General features: G+C 36.6%; 1 long non-coding RNA gene and 1 other non-coding gene across 2 annotated transcripts in view; both read left to right on the forward strand.

Annotated features, from left to right (window-relative positions):
* The window catches only part of LOC107650312 (uncharacterized), a 154614-nt gene that overhangs the window by 33922 nt on the left and 99337 nt on the right, over nt 1-21355 (forward strand). The gene's annotated exons all lie outside the window — the stretch shown is intronic.
* Nucleotides 11291-11349, forward strand: MIR7383-3 (microRNA mir-7383-3). Its single transcript, NR_127657.1, has one exon. It is a non-coding gene; the product is annotated as a microRNA mir-7383-3 (primary transcript).

The following is a 21355-nucleotide window of genomic DNA, read 5'->3' on the forward strand; positions in this document are numbered from 1 at the left end:
TATATGGAAAAAAATAAATAGGGACAAAAAAAGGAATACACCATCTTTTCAGCAGCACATGGTACATTCACAAAGATTAACCATGTACTAGAGCATAAAAGCATTGCCAACAAGTGCAAAAGGGCAGAAATAATAAATGCAACCTTTTCAGATCACAGTGTAATAAAAATAATAATTAGTAAGGGTACATGGAGAGGCAAATAAAAAATTAATTGGAAGTTAAATAATACGATTCTCCAAAATCAGTTAAAGAACAAATCATAGAAACAATAAATTCATTGAAGAAAATGACAATGATGAGACATCCTTTCAAAATCTATGGGATGCAACAAAAGCAGTACTTAGGGGGAAATTTATATCCTTGAGTTCAGATATTAACAAATTAGAGAGAGCAAAGGTCAATGAATTGGGCATGCAAATTAAAAAACTAGAAAATAAACAAATTAAAAATCCCCAGATGAAAACTAAATTATATATCCTAAAAATCAAAGGATAAATTAATAAATTTGAAAGTCAAAGAACTATTGAATTAATAAATAAGGCTTGAAGTGGGTACTTTGAAAAAACAAATAAAATAGACAAAGTACTGGTCAATCTAATAAAAAAAAGGAAAGAAGAAAACCAAATTGACAGTATCCAAGATGAAAAGGGAGCCCTCACCTCCAATGAAGAGGAAATTAGGGCAATCATTAAAAACTATTTTGCCCAATTATATGGCAATATATATGGCAATCTAGGTGATAATGATGAATATTTACAAAAATATAAATTGCCTAGATTAACAGAAAAAGAAATAGAATACTTAACCCCATTTCTAAAAAAAAAATTGAATAAGCCATCAAAGAACTCCCTAAGAAAAAATCCCCGGGGCCTGATGGATTCACAAGTGAATTCCATCAAACATTCAAAGAACAACTAATCCCAATATTATACAAACTATTTGGCGTAATGAACAAAGAAGGAGTTCTACCAAATTCCTTTTATGACACAAATATGGTACTGATTCCAAAGCCAGGTAGATCAAAAATAGAGAAAGAAAATTGCAGACTCATCTCCTTAATGAACATAGATGCAAAAATCTTAAATAGAATACTAGCAAAAAGACTCCAGCAAGTGTTCATGAGGGTTATTCATTATGACCAGATAGGATTCATACCAGGAATGCAAGGATGGTTCAATATCAAGAGAACAATTCACATAATTGACCATATCAACAAGGAAACCAACAAAAATCACATGATTATCTCAATAGATGAAGAAAAAGCCTTTGACAAAATACAATACTCATTCCTATTGAAAACACTAGAAAACACAGGAATAGATGGGCCTTTTCTAAAAATAATAAACAGTATATGTTTAAAACCATCAGCAAGCATCATGTGCAATGGGGATAAATTAGAAGCATTCCCAATAATATCAGGAGTGAAACAAAGATGCCCATATCACCTATATTATTTAACATTGCACTAGAATTTGAAAATGATATGATGGTCTACTTAAAGAGTCCTAGAGAATCAACTAAAAAGCTAGTGGAAATAATCAACAACTTTAGCAAAATTGCAGGATACAAAATAAACCCACATAAATCATCAGCATTTCTATCTACTTCTACCTTATCCTAGCATCAAGAGTTAGAAAGAGAAATTCCCTTTAAAATCACCATAGGCAATGTAAAATACTTAGGAATACATGTGCCAAGAGAAACACAGGAACCATATGAACACAACTACAAAACACTCTCCAAACATTTAAAACTAGATCTAAATAATTGGAAAAACATTGGTTGTTCATGGGTAGGATAAGCTAAAATAATAAAAATGACAATCTACCCAAACTAATTTACTTATTTGTTGCCATACCCATCAAAATACCAAAAAACTTTTTTACTGAATTAGAAAAAAAAAAAACAGAACAAAGTTCATTTGGATGAATAAAAGATCAAGGATATCAAGGGAAATATTGGAAAAAAATGCAAGGAAGATGGCCCACCAGTACCAGATCTTAATATGTACTATAAAGCAGTGATATTCAAAACCATATGGTATTGGCTAAAAGACAGAAAGGAAGATCAGTGGAATAGACTTGGCTTAAGTGACCTCAGTAAGACAGTCTATGATAAACCCAAAGATCCCAGCTTTCTAGATCAAAATCCACTCTTTAACAAAAAATTGAAAGACAGTATGGGAGAGATTAGGTTTAGATCAACATCTCACACCCTACACCAAGATAAACTCAGAATGGGTGAACAACTTGAACATAAAGAAAGAAACAATAAGTAAATTAGGTGAATACAGAATAGTATAATGTCAGATCTTTGGGAAAGGAAAGATTTTAAGACCAAGCAAGAGTTAGAAAAATTACAAAATGCAAACTAAATAGTTTTGATTACATTAAATTAAAAAGTTTTTGTACAAACAAAACCAATGCAATCAAAATTAGAAGGGAAGCAACAAATTGGAAAACAATCTTTATAACGAAAACCTCTGACAAATGTCTAATCACTCAAATTTATAAGGAGCTAAATCAATTTTACAAAAAATCAAGCCATTCCCCAATTGATAAATGGGCAAGGGACATGAATAGGCAATTTTCAGATAAAGAAATCAAAACTATTAACAAGCACATGAAGAAGTGTTCTAAATCTCTTATACTCAGAGAGATGTAAATCAAAACAACTCTGAGATATCATCTCACACCTAGCAGATTGGCTAACGTGACAGCAAAGAAAGTAATGAATGTTGGGGGAGATGTGGCAAAATTGGGACATTAATGCATTGCTGGTGGAGTTGTGAACTGATCCAAAGATTCTGGAAGGCAATTTGGAACTATGCCCAAAGGGTGGTAAAAGACTGCTCTTAGATCCAGCCATAGTATTGCTCGGGTTGTACCTCAAAGAGATAATAAGGAAAAAAGACTTGTATAAGAATATTCATAACCACGCTCTTTGTGGTGGCAAAAAAAATTTAGAAAATGAGGAGATGCCCTCTAATTGGGGAATGGCTGAACAAATTGTGGTATCTATTGGTGATGGAATACTATTGTGCTCAAAGGAATAATAAAGTGGAGGAATTCCATGTGAACTGGAATGACCTCTAGGAATTGATGCACAGTGAGTAGACAGAACCATGAGAACATTATTGACATATATACTGTGGTAAAATAAAATATAATGGACTTTTCTACTAGTAGCAATGCAATGATCCAGAACTATTTGGAGGGATGTATGAGAAAGAATGCTATCCACATCTAGAGGAAGAACCGTGGGAAAAGAAACACAGAAGAAAAATAACTGCTTGATCACATTGGTTGATGGGGCTGTGACTGGGAAAGTAGACTGTAAACGATTACCCTTATGCTGGGGTCCCCAAACTATGACCTGAGGGCCACATTGTAAAGATTAAAATTTAGGGGAGACTGAGGCAGGTAGAAATTAGTTTCGCTCTGCAAGGAGTATTATATTTTTAGAGGTTTATTAAGGATTATGGATTAAAGAAAATACAGGATAAGGAAAACGTGCCTAGGCCAGAGGCCTAGACAAGACCTCACCTACGTTATGGAAAGAGCCACGTCTGCTCCAAAATGGAAGTCCAAAAAAGAAAGAGCGCATAAAAGCCTTGCAATCAGGTTAAATACCTTCTCGATCTCGCCCACCTCAGAATTCTGTGAGATTACAAAGCATTTTGGGGAAGTGGAGCAAGGGCTTGTGGGGATTGAAGTCCAGAGTTCAAATCTCAATTTTACATTCCCCCCATTTGATCCTCTAGGAAGAAGTCCTTCCTCAAAGGATCATAAAAACATAATCAATTTAAAGATTACAATAATTTGAGGATAAGAAAAAGAAAGAATAAAACCAAAAATTGCTTAACGCATTGACAGAAAGCCAGTTAGGGGGCAGTCCCCTTTGGCATAAAAGTATACATACAAATAAATGTTCAATCAACTACACCCAAAGTTCAATTTTTTGCAACTTGTGGTCTGGAGGCTTCTTCATGGTGGCTTCTCCAACAGTTCAGTTCTGGTTTCAGAGAGGTAGCATCTTCTTTACCTAAAATTCTTCTCAAAAGGAATTTAAACTTTGCAATTAAATTGCAATTTGCAATTTAAATAATGATATTTTTTACATTTCCCCCATTAAGAGGGTGATTGAAAAACCAGGATCACTTAGGGATGCATGGCTGAGGTATATGAATCAATTGGTAAGAGAAATTAACAAAAACATCAGAAAAATCCAAAAGAAAAGAAAAAATTTCTGGATGAAATTATAGACTATCAAAGTCTTATGTGTAAAAATTCCAAGTAGAAGAAAAATAAATCTATAACAGGTCCTTGAATCAGGGCCCAATCAAAATGATCGAAGCAATGATGCATTTACCCAGTCAATAGCCAGGACTACAGAAAGGTACCACACTATGAAAGACAGAAAAGGGGACCAGATTATATAAGCCAAGTAGGAGCCAAGTTTTGGGGATACTCCTCTGTGAGTATCTTCAGAGTGAGTGTGGACACAAGGAAAGCCTATGTCTAGCAATGATAAACACAGAAACCTCGAGTCTTCACACTAGGTTCAAGACCTTTGTATTGGCCTAGAAGTGCATCAATCCATCCTGGATTGGCTTTTCTTTGGCCCTGTGCAATGACTCTTTTGTGTATATCTTGTCCTGGAATCAGACAGAATCATTAAGCAAAGTCCCATAATTTATTTAAATAATTCGTGGCATCGTTTTTATAGTCACAAGCTTTTTGGGCATGCTCTGACAAATGTATTTCAAAGTTATAGTACTGAAAAGTCAAAAAGTTTAAAGAAAATCTTAATGCAGGTGACGTGCTTGGAATATAAAAAAGAGAGAAAAAAAACAAATAGTATATTGCACATGCAAGAAAAATATAATAATAAAAGAGCTTTTAAAAAATTCAAAAATATAGCTTATAATCATTGATACTCTATGTCAGCTAAGAAAATATAAAATACAAGGCTTTCTCACCAAAAATGAGATCCATTTCCTCTTAATATCTGGCCATGATCACTGTGAGTAGAAGGCAAATGAATTGAACAAGGTTAACAATTTTTCCTTTTTAAAAATACAGTAGTACAAATATGTAGGTATCAAAATCCCCCAAATTCTCAATAGCCCAATTAATTACAATAGCAAACAAACACACAGTCATATTTCACATAAGTTGCTATATGGCATTTTTTAAAAGCCTATGAATTGATGGACATTTGTCACCCTGTTTTTTTTTTTTTTACAAACGTAGCAATCTTTCAACCTTGGTAATAAACATATTTTTAAACAAAGTAAAATACTCATCTTGGTTTAAGAACATAATCAAGAAATCTATATATCATTCTGGTGCAAGTAAAGTAGTGAGCTGAAGAGTATAAATAAAGGGGTGCTCCTTTTTCTTGGAGGCTTATAGGGATACAAATGCCCTGAGATTAACTGCCCAACTTCCATTCACATATTTAGAAATGAGGGAAGGTTGGGGGTTATAAATAAAATGTATTTCACTTCAGCTAGAATTGCCCTTACCTCGTGGTAGGGGCAGGCAAAAATAACCAGAGATTGTTTAAAAAATTACAAAAATCATATTTAAAAACCCTTAAAATCATTTGAGATATTTAGTATATTAAATTTTCCAAAGATTGTTATACAAGTATAACCAGTTCTGAAGTCCATCCATCCTCTGTGACAATTTACAAAGTGAAAAATAGAAAAACTGTTTTTTTTTTCATATGGGCTTAATTACAATAATATTTGTTCAATAGTTATAGGGGAAAAGCAACAGAATTTTAAAACTCAGTACATTCAAAATAAATTCAGTCAACCTTCAGTGTAACAGAATAATATTCAATCCAGTAACATATGAACTTAAAATCACAAAGTTATATCTTAAACAGAACAATCAGGAAATGCAATAGAAATACAGAGATTTTTTATAAACCATTGGAGTCTGAAATGCCTTAGAATATAGCCTTTAGTCTCTTCAAAGTTCCTTGGGTGGGTTTTTTAAAAATTATTAATTATCCATTTAAATGTCTATTGTCCGAAGGCAGAGTGGTAAGGGCTAAGCAATGGGGTCTGAGCGATCTCCTCGGAGCCCCACAGCTGGGGAGTATCTGAAGCCAAATTTTAACCCAGGACCGCATTTCTTTATGTCTGGCTCTCAGTCTGTTGAGCCACCCATTTGCCCCTCCAAAGTTGAATCTTTGGGCTGAGTCTGCTCCCTGACAGGCAGGTGAAGTCAATGAAATTACCAAAAGAGTCAAAAGATATCCTTTTAAACAGCCCATTGCTATTAAGTTTCTGTTTGAAATATCTGTTTCTTCTCCTCTCCCCTTTCTCTCTCCCCCTGCTCTGATACCTCCTCCAGCCCCAGTCCACGTGGCTAATCTTAGCCTAAGGGAAACTTGCCCATTCTCCTTTCCCTCTTGTCTCTCCCCTTCGCCCACGTGGCCAATACTGTTACCAGCTGATAGAAATGAGTCCTGAGTGATCTACTCCAAGGATCTGGGTGATGAGCCAGCTGGGGTCATGCTCGTGGGTCTGGGGCGCAGAAACAGGCAGGCAGTGGCCAGCGGATGGCTGCAGGCAGGAACACAGACAGGCAGGGCCGGTGAGAGGCCAGGAGCTGGAGCGGCTGCTGGGGTGGGCAAGGCCGGGACCAGGTACCAGGTGAGGACTATCCGGGCTGCAGGCTGCAGGCAGGAAGCGACGGGGCCTAGCCGGGTGGGGTGGGCGGCAAACACAACAGGTCCGGAGCCTGTAGCAGCTTTGCGAGGGTAAAAAACCTTGGCCAGAGAGATGTGGCTCAAAAAAAATTTTTTTTCTAGGTACTAGATATTCAAAGTTGAACTAAAGATCAGAAAAGAAATCAGAAGATTGAGAGGTTTTTTTCCCATTAGGTTGCCAACTGTAAAGATTAAAATTTAGGGGAGACTGAGGCAGGTAGAAATTAGTTTCGCTCTGCAAGGAGTATTATATTTTTTAGAGGTTTATTAAGGATTAAGGATTAAAGAAAATACAGGATAAGGAAAATGTGCCTAGGCCAGAGGCCTAGACAAGACCTCACCTACATTATGGAAAGAGTCACGTTTGCTCCAAAACGGAAGTCCAAAAAGAGAGAGTGCACAAAAGCCTTGCAATCAGGTTAAATACCTTCTCGATCTTGCCCACCTCAGAATTCTGTGAGATTACAAAGCATTTTGGGGAAGTGGAGCAAGGGCTTGTGGGGATTGAAGTCCAGAGTTCAAATCTCAATTTTACAACATTTGGTCCCCTGAGGCCCTCTATCCGCCCCCTTTGCACTTCTGGAAGGGACACCTCTTTCATTGGTGGTTAGTGAGAGGAGCACTGTATGTGGTGGTGCCCCAAAGCACAGCATCTCTCACGTACAATACTACTTCTGGTGACATAATCCTTTGTGTGGCACCTTACAAAGAGGCAACGCGCAAAGGATTATGTGGCTGCACAGTGAAAGACATCAGTATGGTGAACGGTGATCTGGGGGAGGGGATTTTGCACTGTGTACACTGCTGCCTGGTTAGGATTAGGTTTTTATAGTCTGAACCTCCAATGGTCTGAGGGACAGTGAATGGGACCCCTGCCTTAGTACAAATATTAATAATATGGAAATGGGTCTTGATCAATGACACATGTTAAACCCAGTGGAATTGCCCATCAGATATGGGAAAGGGATGGGGGCAGGGGAGGGAAATAACATGAGTCTCGTAACCATGGAAAAATATTCTAAATTATCTAATTAAATAAAAATTTAAAAATAACCCCCCCAGATAAACTAGATGCATTCCCAATAAGATCAGGAGTGAAACAAGGATGCCCATTATCGCATCTATTATTTGACATTGTATTAGAAACACTAGCAGTAGCAATTAGAGAAGAAAAAGAAATTGAAGGCATCAAAATAGGCAAGGAGGAGACCAAGTTATCACTCTTTGCAGATGACATGATGGTCTACTTAAAGAATCCTAGAGATTCAACCAAAAAGCTAATTGAAATAATCAACAACTTTAGCAAAGTTGCAGGATACAAAATAAACCCGCATAAGTCATCAGCTTTTCTATATATCTCCAACACAGCTCAGCAGCAAAAACTAGAAAGAGAAATCCCATTCAAAATCACCTCAGACAAAATAAAATACCTAGGAATCTATCTCCCGAGACAAACACAGGAACTATATGAACATAACTACAAAACACTCACCACACAACTAAAACTAGACCTGAGAAATTGGAAAAACATTAACTGCTCATGGATAGGATGAGCCAATATAATAAAAATGACCATCCTACCCAAACTTATTTATCTATTTAGTGCCATACCCATGGAACTCCCCCAAAATTTCTTTATTGATTTAGAAAAAACCATGACAAAGTTCATTTGGAATAACAAAAGATCAAGGATATCCAGGGAAATAATGAAAAAAAAAAAACACAAATGAGGGGGGCCTTGCAGTCCCAGACCTCAAACTATATTACAAAGCAGCAGTCATCAAAACAATTTGGTACTGGCTAAGAGACAGAAAGGAAGATCAGTGGAATAGACTGGGGGCAAGCGACCTCAGCAAGACAGTATACGATAAACCCAAAAAGATCCCAGGTTCTGGGACAAAAATCCACAATTCGATAAAAACTGCTTGGAAAATTGGAAGACAGTGTTGGAGAGATTAGGAATTGATCAACACCTCACACCCTACACCAAGATAAATTCAAAATGGGTGAAAGACTCAAACATAAAGAAGGAAACCATAAGTAAATTGGGTAAACACAGAATAGTATACATGTCAGACCTTTGGGAGGGGAAAGACTTTAAAACCAAGCAAGACATAGAAAGAATCACAAAATGTAAAATAAATAATTTTGACTACATCAAATTAAAAAGCTTTTGTACAAACAAAACCAATATAACTAAAATCAGAAGGGAAACAACAAATTGGGAAAAAAACTTCATAAAAACCTCCAACAAAGGTTTAATTACTCAAATTTATAAAGAGCTAAATCAATTGTACAAAAAATCAAGCCATTCCCCAATTGATAAATGGGCAAGGGACATGGATAGGCAGTTTTCAGATAAAGAAATCAAAACTATTAACAAGCACATGAAGAAGTGTTCTAAATCTCTTATAATCAGAGAGATGCAAATCAAAACAACTCTGAGGTATCACCTCACACCTAGCAGATTGGCTAACATAACAGCAAAGGAAAGTAATGAATGCTGGAGGGGATGTGGCAAAGTAGGGACATTAATTCATTGCTGGTGGAGTTGCGAACTGATCCAACCATTCTGGAGAGCAATTTGGAACTATGCACAAAGGGTGATAAAAGAATGTCTACCCTTTGATCCAGCCATAACACTGCTGGGTCTGTACCCCAAAGAGATAATGGACAAAAAGACTTGTACAAAAATATTCATAGCTGCGCTCTTTGTGGTGGCCAAAAATTGGAAAACGAGGGGATGCCCATCAATTGGGGAATGGCTGAACAAATTGTGGTATATGTTGGTGATGGAATATTATTGTGCAAAAAGGAATAATAAAGTAGAGGAATTCCATGGAGACTGGAATGACCTCCAGGAAGTGATGCAGAGCGAGAGGAGCAGAACCAGGAGAACATTGTACACAGAGACAAACACACTGTGGTATAATCGAACGTAATGGACTTCTCCATTAGTGGCGGTGTAATGTCCCTAAACAATCTGCAGGGATCTAGGAGAAAAAACACTATCCATAAGCAGAGGACAAACTATTGGAGTAGAAACACCGAGGAAAAGCAACTGCCTGACTACAGCGGTTGAGGGGACATGACAGAGGAGAGACTCTAAACGAACACTCTAATGCAAATATTAACAACATGGCAATGGGTTCGAATCAAGAACACATGTGATACCCGGTGGAATCATGCGTCGGCTATGGGGGGTGGGGGGGAGGAAAAGAAAATGATCTTTGTCTTTAATGAGTAATGCATGGAAATGATTAAATAAAATACTATAAAAAAATTACCCCCCCAAATAAAAAGAGGGGAAAAACAGAGATTGAACTAAATAATGTCTAATGCATTATTGCCCACTTTAGTCAATGAGCCCTGGGAGTTTTGTTGTAATGGGTCCTTTTTCATTAACTTAGGAAGGAGAGAAAGAAAGAGATTATTGAATGAATGAAACTGATTTTTTGTACATGATTTATATAGCTTGTTTCTTTATGTAACAATGGTCCAAAACACATATTTGTTTTGTGGATGTGCTTCATATATAATGGTTTTGGACAAATCTAGAGAGATGAGTTCTGTGGACTTTGTAAACCCTATTTCATGATTTCATCTTAATTGGTTCTCCTGGAGAAGCATTTAGAAAAGTATATTGTCTGTCTAGATTCCTCATGCTGGAAAAAGATAGTCAGAAGTGGGAATTGATTATTTCTTCTTTAGATATGGGTACCTGGTAGCATTGAACAAATGTCTATATTGCCTAGCATTCGTCATGTCATGTTTTAAGTAACAGTTAAAAAAAATTATTTTGCAAGGAGTGAAAATCTCAAAAGAGGGAAAAAAAAGCACTAGCGTGTCGAGAGGTTAGGTAGGCATGGGCACTGCTTTTAGTTTCTTTTTCTAAGTAAAAGATGTAATAAAACAGGGAATCATTACTTTCTTGGATATTCTATAAACTCATGAACATATGAAAATTGCCAAGTATTTTAACTATCTGAGGAGGAAAACCAAATTAATTACTTGTTCATATTTTCTTAAAGGAGAATAGATAGATACATATCTTTTATAATCTAGTGGGTAGCTAGGTGTTGAAGTGGAAGGAGTGCTGGGCCTGGAGTCAGGAAAGCCCCTCTTTAATTTAAATTTGGCCTTGCAACACTCACTAGCTTAGCTGTATGACTTTGCAAAAGTCACTTAACTTTACTCTTTGCTTCGGTTTCCTCATTTGTAAAGCTAAAGAAGGAAATGGTAAAACAATTCAGAATCTTTGCCAAGAACACCCCAAATGGCATTACCAGGAGTTAGACATGCCTAAATGATGAAAAGAAAATCTTCCAAGCCTTTTATATCTTTTCTTTAAATTTAGGTATAAGAGTGTGTTCTCTGGGCCTGCTAACTCCAAACAACAATGGGGATGTTGATACAGGTGCAGCCAAAGTGATAGATGGCTATCCCTTCCTATAGCCTCTGACTACATACAATTCCATAAGCCTTTATTAAGCCCTTACAGGCCAAGGACCTCCCCCAAGCCTTTTCTCATCTTTCTCTCTCCTCATGATTGGCGTATTCCAAGGTACCTGAGGTCCTCTTATTTTATATTGACTGTAAGAGGCTCCAGCTCCCTTTGTCTACCCCAATAGAAAACTCCACTACCACTGCCACCTGTGGGCCATCTGTTGACACAGCTACATCTGGACCAAGTGGACTTACTGCCAACATCTCTCTATTGTGGTTTGTATGTTGTTCAATAAAGCTAATACTTAGAACATCTGAATGTTAAAATGTGTTTCTTAGACTCACTGATGTAATTAGCCCAAAGGGATTTTGAAAAGTCTCTGAAGCTACTTAGTTACTTTGTTTTTTTCATTCATGGGGCATCTTCAACATGCATGGTATCAATATGACTTTATTTATTCTATTTAATAATATAACTATGTTAGTGACTAGGGTATAGGCTGGTGAGTTCACTGTCACAGGAAATGCCTTCCACCAATACAATTGGATCCCTTCTCTGCAATTTCTTATGAGAACTGTGGGTCCCATAGTGGCAAGGGCCAGACTTAATCAGATCTTCTGGCCTTCAGGTCTGTCTCTATATCCACTTCTTCATGCTGCCTTTCAGTCCCCTGTTAGGGACATTAAAAAATGGATGAATTATACTTTCCTCTTCCTGAATTCAGAAGTGATTCTGAAACAAAGCTTATCAATGACATTTTAAACTTTACTATTTAAAAGTTGATATATTACAAGGAAGGCAGTGAGACATAGTGCTATCCTTAAGTCAGGAAGACCTGGATTTAAGACCCTACTGGCTATGTGACTCTAGGATAGATGTTTAAACCTCCCAGTGCTACCAGGCAACTCTCTAGGACCCTGAAGTTGCTGATTTACTTTGTCTCCTCCCCCTGGCTTTCCCTAAACCTATAAGATTTATTTAACGGTACTCTGAAGTCAGCATTACTTAGTATGCCTTAACTGGATGAAGAAATGACTGCTGTAAGGTAATTAGAATCTCCAATCATTCCACTGGAAATGCAGCATTTACTGTTCTATTCAAACAGTTAGTGGGCTGAAATAATTCATATGGTTCCATTTTCTCTTCCTATTAACCTATACTGCAGGTGTTTCTCAAAGTTCAATCCTTGAATTTCTGCCCTTTTCTACTCTTGGGGTTCCTAACTGTTCCTAACCTAACTGAAAGGAAGCATTTTTAATTTTCCCACTAGGCCCTGGGGGAATTATGGACAGTAAAGACTCTGAACAACACAAACCTCTTATTATTTGTCTGTGAGTGAAGAAGTGAATGAGTTCAAAAGTTCAGTCTTCCTCTCTCAACTTGGATGCCTAAGTTTTGCCTTTCTTTTTATCTCTTTTATGTAAAGCAAAACTCTGAGCTAGGGATAGAGGTTCAGTACTCTCATAGAATAATTCTATGGGAACTCTTATCTCACATCTAACCGCAAATCACTTTGTGCCAAGGAAACTTATTATCTCTCTTAACTTCAGTTTCTGAGAAACTCTGTGCCATTTGTTTGCTATCCTTGAGAACATACAAGTTGATCTTGTCTCATCTCTGCTTATCCTTGCCCAATTAAAGATAGCCCTGTCTAGTTCCCAGGAGCCAGTGAATCTGGTCCACAATCAATAGTATCAGCATGCAGCTGGGTCCCATATATCATTAAAGTATACTTCTGAGACAGAGAGAGGTAGTTTTCCTCCCATGTGGTATGGGCCTGCTTTCCTTAATGTAATCAATCATAATTCTTCATCACTATGATGCTCCCAACCCAATAATCAATTGTATTATTTCCTTACCTATCCTTTTTTTCTTTCAATGCTTATGAAATGAAGCTGCATCTCCATCTTGGAATATTTGGCTTAACTGAGGCAGCCTTCTTTATTACAAGATTTGAGCCTTGATTATAAACTATTGTATTGCTTGGAGAACTTGTGCCTCAATCTATCTTTGTGGGAATTTCACTCATGGTGCATTAGAGACCTAGAGAAAGGACAAGTGGTTCAGAGAAGATATCCCCCATCCTTGCCAAACAATGTAATTTTTTAGAATATTTTATAACTGCCCAGTATCTTTCCTCTCCTCATCTAAACTCTGAAAAAGCCTCTTCATTTTTGCCTTCACTCCCTTGTAAACCCTTCACAAAGACTTTTGACCTTTTCTCTAAAGTGAGACCATGCTCTCCCAAGTCACCAGTGGTATCATTCTTTTTGCTTTTGTGACATCACTATACTTCTGGTATTTTGCCATCTTCTTCCCAGAGAGCCATTCATTAGAACATTTTTTTAAAAAAGGAAGATGAACAAAAAGTTAAACTGATCAAAAAATCAAAAAAATCTGTAAAAATATGCAGTGTTCCTCATCCATGGACCTTCTGCCACTAGAGAGGAGTAGAGGATATTGTTTTCTAACATTTCTTCTTAGGGAGCCCTGCTTTTTCTATGAAATTTTGCAACATTAACTTTTGATTTCTTGCTAATTTTTTCCATTTACATTGTTGTAGTCATTATGTATAGTGTTTTCTTGTCTCTGCTGACTTCACTCTGTGGCATTTTTTAAAGATGTTTCTAGGCTCCTCTGTATTCATCATTTCTTAAAACAGTAATATTCTATTCATGGACCACAATTTGCTTAGCCATTCCCCAAATGACAAACATATTTCTATATACTTTTCTTTTACTAGTGATTGGCAGCATACTTTCTTATGATTGTTAATTATTTTAATTTTTTTCGAGAACTGTTCATATTCTTTGGCCATTTGTCTGTCAGGAAATGTCTTTTAGTTTTCTATACAAACCAAGGTGAAGTGGGCTTGCAGCCATATTAGTATATGTGTGCTAGTATGCACACAGATACAAACACAGAAAACACCCATCTATTTGTACTTTCCCCCTGTTCACAGGCGAACCTGTGCTCATGCCCACACATGTATAAATAACATATATCTTGAATACCTCTTAGTATTAAGCAAACTTTTAGCTGAGAAGTTCGATACAGATTTTCCCTCCGTTCAACTCCCTTCCCTTGTTATCCTAAATACATTAATCTTCTCTGCATAAAAACTTTTCAGTTTCATGCAATTAAAGTTTGTTTCTTTCTTTTGTTATTGCCTCTATTTCTTGTTTGTTTTAGGAAACATCTGTCCATATCTGTGAGAGATATATGATCTGTTTCTCTTCTAATTTTTTTAGTGCAATGTGATCTTTAATATTAAAGTTTATTCATTTGGTGTTGATAGAGGAATATATATTGTGAGATGTTGGTCAAAGCTTTACTTTATCTAGAACACTCTCTAGTTTTCATAACAGTTTTTAATTGAGTAGTGAATTCTGTTCCTCAAAAACTTATATTTTCCAGTTTATTGTTAACCAGAAAGCAGGGACTGTTTGCTTTTTGTGTCTGGATTCCTACCACCTAGCTCAAGGCCTGACACCAATAGAAGATGCTCAATAAATGCTTGTTGACTTTCCTTTGAGGAAAACAGATAGAACAGCCTTTTCATTGGCTTCTTGTGGCAAATGTGGTATTGCAGTTTACTGAAAGGTTCTGATTGTGTCATGGCCGCCTTCTAGTATTAAACTCAGACTTGTTTCAGATTCTTAGCTTGTTGTCTTTTCCATATGACAACTCATTCCTGACCAGTAAAGGATAAGCACAATGGATCCAGATGAAGTCCTGAATTGATAACGTGAAATAAATAATGAATCCCTTCTCTCTAAATATAAATTCAGACCAATTCATCACCATTAAAATGACCTTTTAAAATCATGCTATAAAAGGTCATCTGACAGAATAAGACTTATTAACAGTGGAGACTGCATTGATTTGGTAACAAACTACAATGGTCATCTTTCTCAGGTCATGATAGGATCTTGTTTTAAGCAAATTCAACATACATGAATTCACATATATGTGGTCAAGAATAAAAAAGTAGAAAAACACAGAAAATAAGCATTTTAATTACTCACTAAATCTTTGCCATTTTCCCAAGCAGTGTAAAGTCAGTGTATCCAATCATGCTCAATTCTTGCTGTAATGATTAAAATAGTGGAAGACTTAAATTGTGGCAGATAATAGAGTGGATGGTTTAAATTGGTTTAAATTGTGACCGCAGAAAATATGGTTTCAAAACAATGTCTTGTTTTAAATCAAATATAAGGTGGTCACCAGGGAAATATTCCCAATTATGAAATATACCCAAGTCAACTGGGTTTTGTAGAGATTTTAATTCATACAAATGAGGAATGAGAGAAAGAGAGAAAAAAGGAAATAATGAGAAAAGGATAGGCCGGCCCAGGGCAGCCCTGGCCAACCCAGGCCTAAGCCTTAAGAGAAAAGATCAGTCAGTCTTTAATCATTCACCACAAGATCTGTCCAATCAAGGATTCTAGTGACACCAGGCCAGCTTCATCTCAGCTGACTCCACCAGCTCAATCCTGAATCTGAAACTGAATGTGAATCTGAATGTCCTCAGCTCCCTTTCTGAGTTCCTTTTAAAGGGAATTTTCTCCTATGTCACCTCCCCTAAATTCTTACATCTACCAGTCACAGTAGATGTTTTCCAAAGGATAGACCATTCTTAATTCACACCTAAGAAGTCTAAACTTTTGAGTAATTCACGCCTGAGTAAGTTCTCACCTCTTTGCCTTTTGCAAGTTCACAAGTTGCCTGACCTTTATAGGTACTTAGCACCCTTTTGTATTAGTTCTAAAAATAGGCACAGCTTAAGAACTTTTTGCCTTATTACATGTATGGGTTTAAGTACTTTTCATTGTTCAGCAAAGAGTTTACAACTTTATCTTCCCCTAAAGTAAGCTTAAGTAGGAGTGGAGTAGAGGTCTTCACATTCCTGATATAAGTAGAAGTCTCACATTCCTGATCTAAGTTCCTTCATTGTTTAAAATGGGGAATAGTCTTAACCCAACCTTATGAAGTAGGGTCTGAGAATTTTTAAGGTTCACATTGCTCTGAGAAGTATTTGTGTGAGTCATCACATTTTTTTCTCTAAACATTAGCTTGTCTGGAGTTCTCTCTGGTAATCAGTGGAGTTCAAGTCAGAGCAGTGCTTCTCTTTGTTTCATTAATGCCATTTAGTTATTAGTAATGGCCCCAAGGTACAAGAGTAGTAAAGGTGGTAGCTTAGATAAGCCTAAGAAAAGCTGCAAAGTACCTTGGTATGTTTGAATAAGAAATACTTATTACAAATAGTAGGCTTTGCTATTAGCATTATTTTCAGCTTATGCAAAGAGTCTTGGAACATATTGGTCATATAAAATGAGGTCTTATTGTATTATCAAGATCACCAGGATTCTTCCTGCCCCCAAATTTTCTTCTGATAATTAAGCTTGTGCTATAGTTTGACTGATACCAAGTCTTCCCTGTGTTTCCTGAATATTTACAAAAATATAAATTCCCCAGATTAAAAGAGGAAATAGAATACTTAAATAATTCTGTCTTAGAAAAAGAAATTGAACAAGCCATCAAGGAACTCTCTAGGAAAAAAAATCCTCAGGACCAGATGGATTTACAAGTGAATTCTATCAAACATTTAAAGAATAACTAATCCCAATATTATAAAAACTATTTGGGAAAATAGGAAGAGGAGTCCTACCAAATTCTTTTTATGATACAAAAATGCTTCTGACACCTAAGCCAGGAAGAGCAAAAATAGAAAGAAAATTATAGGCCAATTTCATCAATGAATATAGATGCAAAAATTTTGAATAAGGTACTATCAAGGAGACTAAAGCAATATATCACAAGGACCATTCACAATGACCAGGTAGGATTTATACCAGTGTGTGGGATGAAATTTGTGCATTATTCCCCAGTATACATTGATTAGTATTAGTAATCATAGATTTGCAATTTCCTATAGAAAAATAGTGAAGTTAGATGCACTCAACTAGGAGATATCAATCTCTCCTTTTGAAAAGAAGAAACCCCCTCCCCAGGGATAAACATACATACATATATATATATATGTATGTATATATATATATATATATATATATATATATATATATATATTAGTATAGGCCTTTGACATTCTTCTTGAATGTAGCTAAAAGGCTGTTCTCCCCCCTTCTATTCCTATTGGAAGAAGTTTAGGAGTAACCTAATTCCTATTAGAGAAATCTCAAAACTTACAAGTTATAAATCTTGACTACATGAGAAGTGTTGTGATGCCGTAGTACCGAGAAATGTTTCAGAGAGTGTTCAGCAATCTGATAAATCCTTTGACAGGCCTAAAACCTTGACTCAACTAAAAAATGCAAACCTAAGGAATATTCCCATATGCTTAGATACACTCAGAAGCAGTGAAAAAGAATAAGGAGGCTAGAAGAAGGAGGGTAGAATAAAATACAGATGACGGGAAAGTAAAAATTACATTGTGTTGGATCCCTATAAAATCTGAGTAAACCTGTGTATCTGGACCTGCTTCTGAGACCACAGACTGTGGAGCTTCGTGAGTAGTATTGCCTCACCCTTGCCTCTCCCCAACTCATGAGGATGCTGTCTAGGCTCAGACAGTGTTCTTCATACTCTATGCCCCCCACCACACCTCTGATTAAAGCCACATGAACTCTGCCAGCATCAAGTCTCCTGTCTTCTCATTAGAGTGAACCCAAGGGTATGAGCCCCTCTCAGAATTTTACTCCACACACCAGGAATGCAGGGCCCATTTAATATTAGAAAAACTATCAGTATATTTGTACATATCAATAACCACATTAACAAATCACATGATAATCTCAGTGGATGCATAAAAAGCCTTTGACAAAATACCACACCTATTCCTATTAAAAACACTATAAAAGCATAGGAACAAATGGAGTTTTCCTTCAAATAATAAGTAGTATCTAGTTAAAACCATATGCAATGGGAATGTTATAATCTTTCCCAATAAGATTAAAGTGAAGTAAGGATGGCCATTATCATCACTGTTATTTAATATTTTACTAGAAATGTTAGCTTTAATAATGAGAGAAGAAAAAGAAATTGAAGGAATTAAAATAGGCAATAAGAAATTAAACTATTACTCTCTAAAGATGATATGATGGTACACTTAGAGAATCCTAGAGAATAAACTAAAAATTTAGTTGAAATAATAACTTTAGTAAATCTGCAGGATACAAAAATAAACCTACACAAATCATCAGCTTTTCTATAAATTACCAACAAAGTTCAGCAGTAAAAGATAAATTCCCCTTAACTCTAGACATTATAAAATACCTGAGAATATATACTTGCCAAGACAAACACAGGAATTAAATGAACATAATTACAAAACACTTTTCACTCAAAGTCAGATCTAAACAGTTGGACAAACATTAATTTCTTTTGGGTAGGCAGAACTAATGTAATAAAATGACAATTCTACCTAAATTCATTTATTCAGTGCCATACCAATAAAACTACCAAATAATTATTTTATAGAACTAGAAAAAACAATAACAATTCATGTGGAAGAACAAAAAGTCAAGAATGTCAAGGGAATTAATGAAAAAAATGTGAAGGAAAGTGGCCTAGCAGTACCAGATTGCAAACTGTATTGTGAAGCAACAATCATCTAAACAGTCTGGTATTGATTAAGAAATAGAATGGTGGATCAAGGAAATAGATTAGATGCATAATATGTAAGTGTAAATGACCTTAGTCACATAGTGTTTGTATTTATTAAGCCAATGCACCTTCTTATACCTTCCCTTTTATGTGTTCTCTTCTGTCATGCAATATAAGCTTGATGAGCCAAGGAATTGTCTAGCTTGCTTGTCTTTGTATTCTCAGCATTTGGTACAGGGTTAAAGAGGTAGTAATCACTTTTATGCCCTTTGTCTCCCTATCTGTTTATCATCTATCTCATGATTCTCCCTTTTGCTCAGCCCTTGAATCCAATCTGGTGTCAAGTGTAGATTAAAAATTAATATACAATAACTCTAAGTATTATATATTATAAAATTTATTATCTAACAAAATGGAACAATGTGGCTAAGTTTTTCTACCTGCTCAAAGAAGACTATGTCCACAGGAAGAGCACCACAGGAAGCGAAGAGAAGCTAGACCAGGAACCCCACACAATTTATCTCCTATCTATGTCAGCACATAATGACAGGAAGTCAGTGAACTCCTGGGAATTATATTTTTTTAGGGTAACAGATTTCTAATTATACATTCCTCTCTGTGATCCTTTTGGGTGGCCAATCTCCCCAGAGGGATCATTTTAAACATAGCCAACTCATAAATTGCAATGATTTGAATATTGATTCTAAGACAGAAAGTAAGGGTTTAAAAAACAGTCTATGAAGATGGCAGCTCAGATGCAGCAAAAGTTCAGACCTCTGTATTCAAATGGGAAAAAAATAAATTATGAGTACCATAAAAAAAAAGTTCAGACCTCTGAAAACCCTTCCACACCAATCAAAAACACAGTGCTTCAAGGAGACAGTAAACCAAATCTAACAACAGAACAGAGCTAGGGAACTCTCCTGCTAGATTCAACTTAAAAGGTATGTCCCCCAAAAGCCTGAATTCTTGAACACTTGGATTCAAGGGAAAGGAGGAAGGAAGGTCCCAGGACCCTTCCCCCAACTATAGTGCTGAGTCACCAGCAGTGGCTAGAATCTCTGAGTGGGCAAAGGCGCTAGTCCAGAGGGAGTGCCTTGCTGGCACAGGTATGCCAGGCTCAGGGCATTGGACACAGGTGGCATAGAGGCAGCTGGAGTTGAAGCACAGAGAGGGTAGCCTAGTCACAGCCAAAACACTCCATCTTGCTCCATCTTGCCCTCCCGTGAGATTTTGGTCTCAGAGCACATCCAGCTCTGCATATCAACTCTGCCCTGGATTAATCTTATCAATAGGGCAGATAGGAAGTGTTCAGAGGGCAGGGAACCTCAAGCTCCTACACCCCTTCCCCATAGACTGCTCTGAGAACCTCTCTGACTAAGCTCCAAAGGCAAAGACTGCAACCACTACAGGCTACAAGTTTGATAACAGGGTGGGAAGCCCAGCTCCTTTTCAGCTACTGCTGCCAGCTGGGGAAGATCTGACCTTAGGGCTCATAAATACCATCAGCCTAACCTAGTCAATCAGAAGAGCAGAGAAGAAGCCCCTTCAGGACAGAATAGCCCAAACCCAGGGATCCAGCAAATGATCAGAGGAGCAAGATTATAGGCAATGATGGGGATTGGGGGGGGAGAGAAGGAAAAAATATGAGTAAACAACAGAAAAAGAAAAAAGGAATTACAGCTGACAGCTTCTATACTGGTAATGAACAAAGATCAAATGGAACAGAGGAGGACCAAGGAACACCAAGCAAAAACACAGAAACTCCAACAAATTAGACACAGGCTTTGGAAGAACTTGATATAAAATAATAAAAATGACCATCCTACCCAAACTCATTTACCTATTTAGTGCCATACCCATTGAACTTCCAAAAAATTTTTTTACTGATTTAGAAAAAACCATAACAAAGTTCATTCGGAAGAACAAAGGATCAAGGATACCTAGGGAAACTATGAAAAAAAAATACAAAGGAAGGGGGCCTTGCAGTTCCAGATCTCAGACTATATTATAAAGCAGCGGTCATCAAAACAATTTGGTACTGGCTAAGAGACAGAAAGGAGAATCAGTGGAATAGACTCGGGATAAGTGACCTCAGCAGGACAGTATACGACAAACCCAGAGAACCCAGATTTTGGGACAAAAATCCACTATTTCATAAAAACTGCTGGGAAAATTGGAGGACAGTGTGGGAAAGATTAGGTTTAGATCAACACGTCACACCCTACACCAAGATAAATTCAAAATGGGTGAATGACTTGAACATAAAGAAGGAAACTATAAGAAAATTAGGCGAACACAGAATAGTATACATGTCAGAGCTTTGGGAAGGGAAAGATTTTAAAACCAAGCAAGACTTAGAAAGAGTCACAAAATGAAAAATAAATAATCTGGAATACATCAAATTAAAAAATTTTTGTACAAACAAAACCAATGTAACTAAAATCAGAAGGAAAGCAACAAATTGGGAAGCAATCTTCATAAAAAATCTCTGACAAAGGTTTAATTACTCAAATTTACAAAGAACTAAATCAATTGTACAAAAAATCAAG

The sequence above is a fragment of the Monodelphis domestica genome, chromosome X (genome assembly GCF_027887165.1).
Source record: "Monodelphis domestica isolate mMonDom1 chromosome X, mMonDom1.pri, whole genome shotgun sequence".
Lineage (NCBI taxonomy): Eukaryota > Metazoa > Chordata > Mammalia > Didelphimorphia > Didelphidae > Monodelphis > Monodelphis domestica.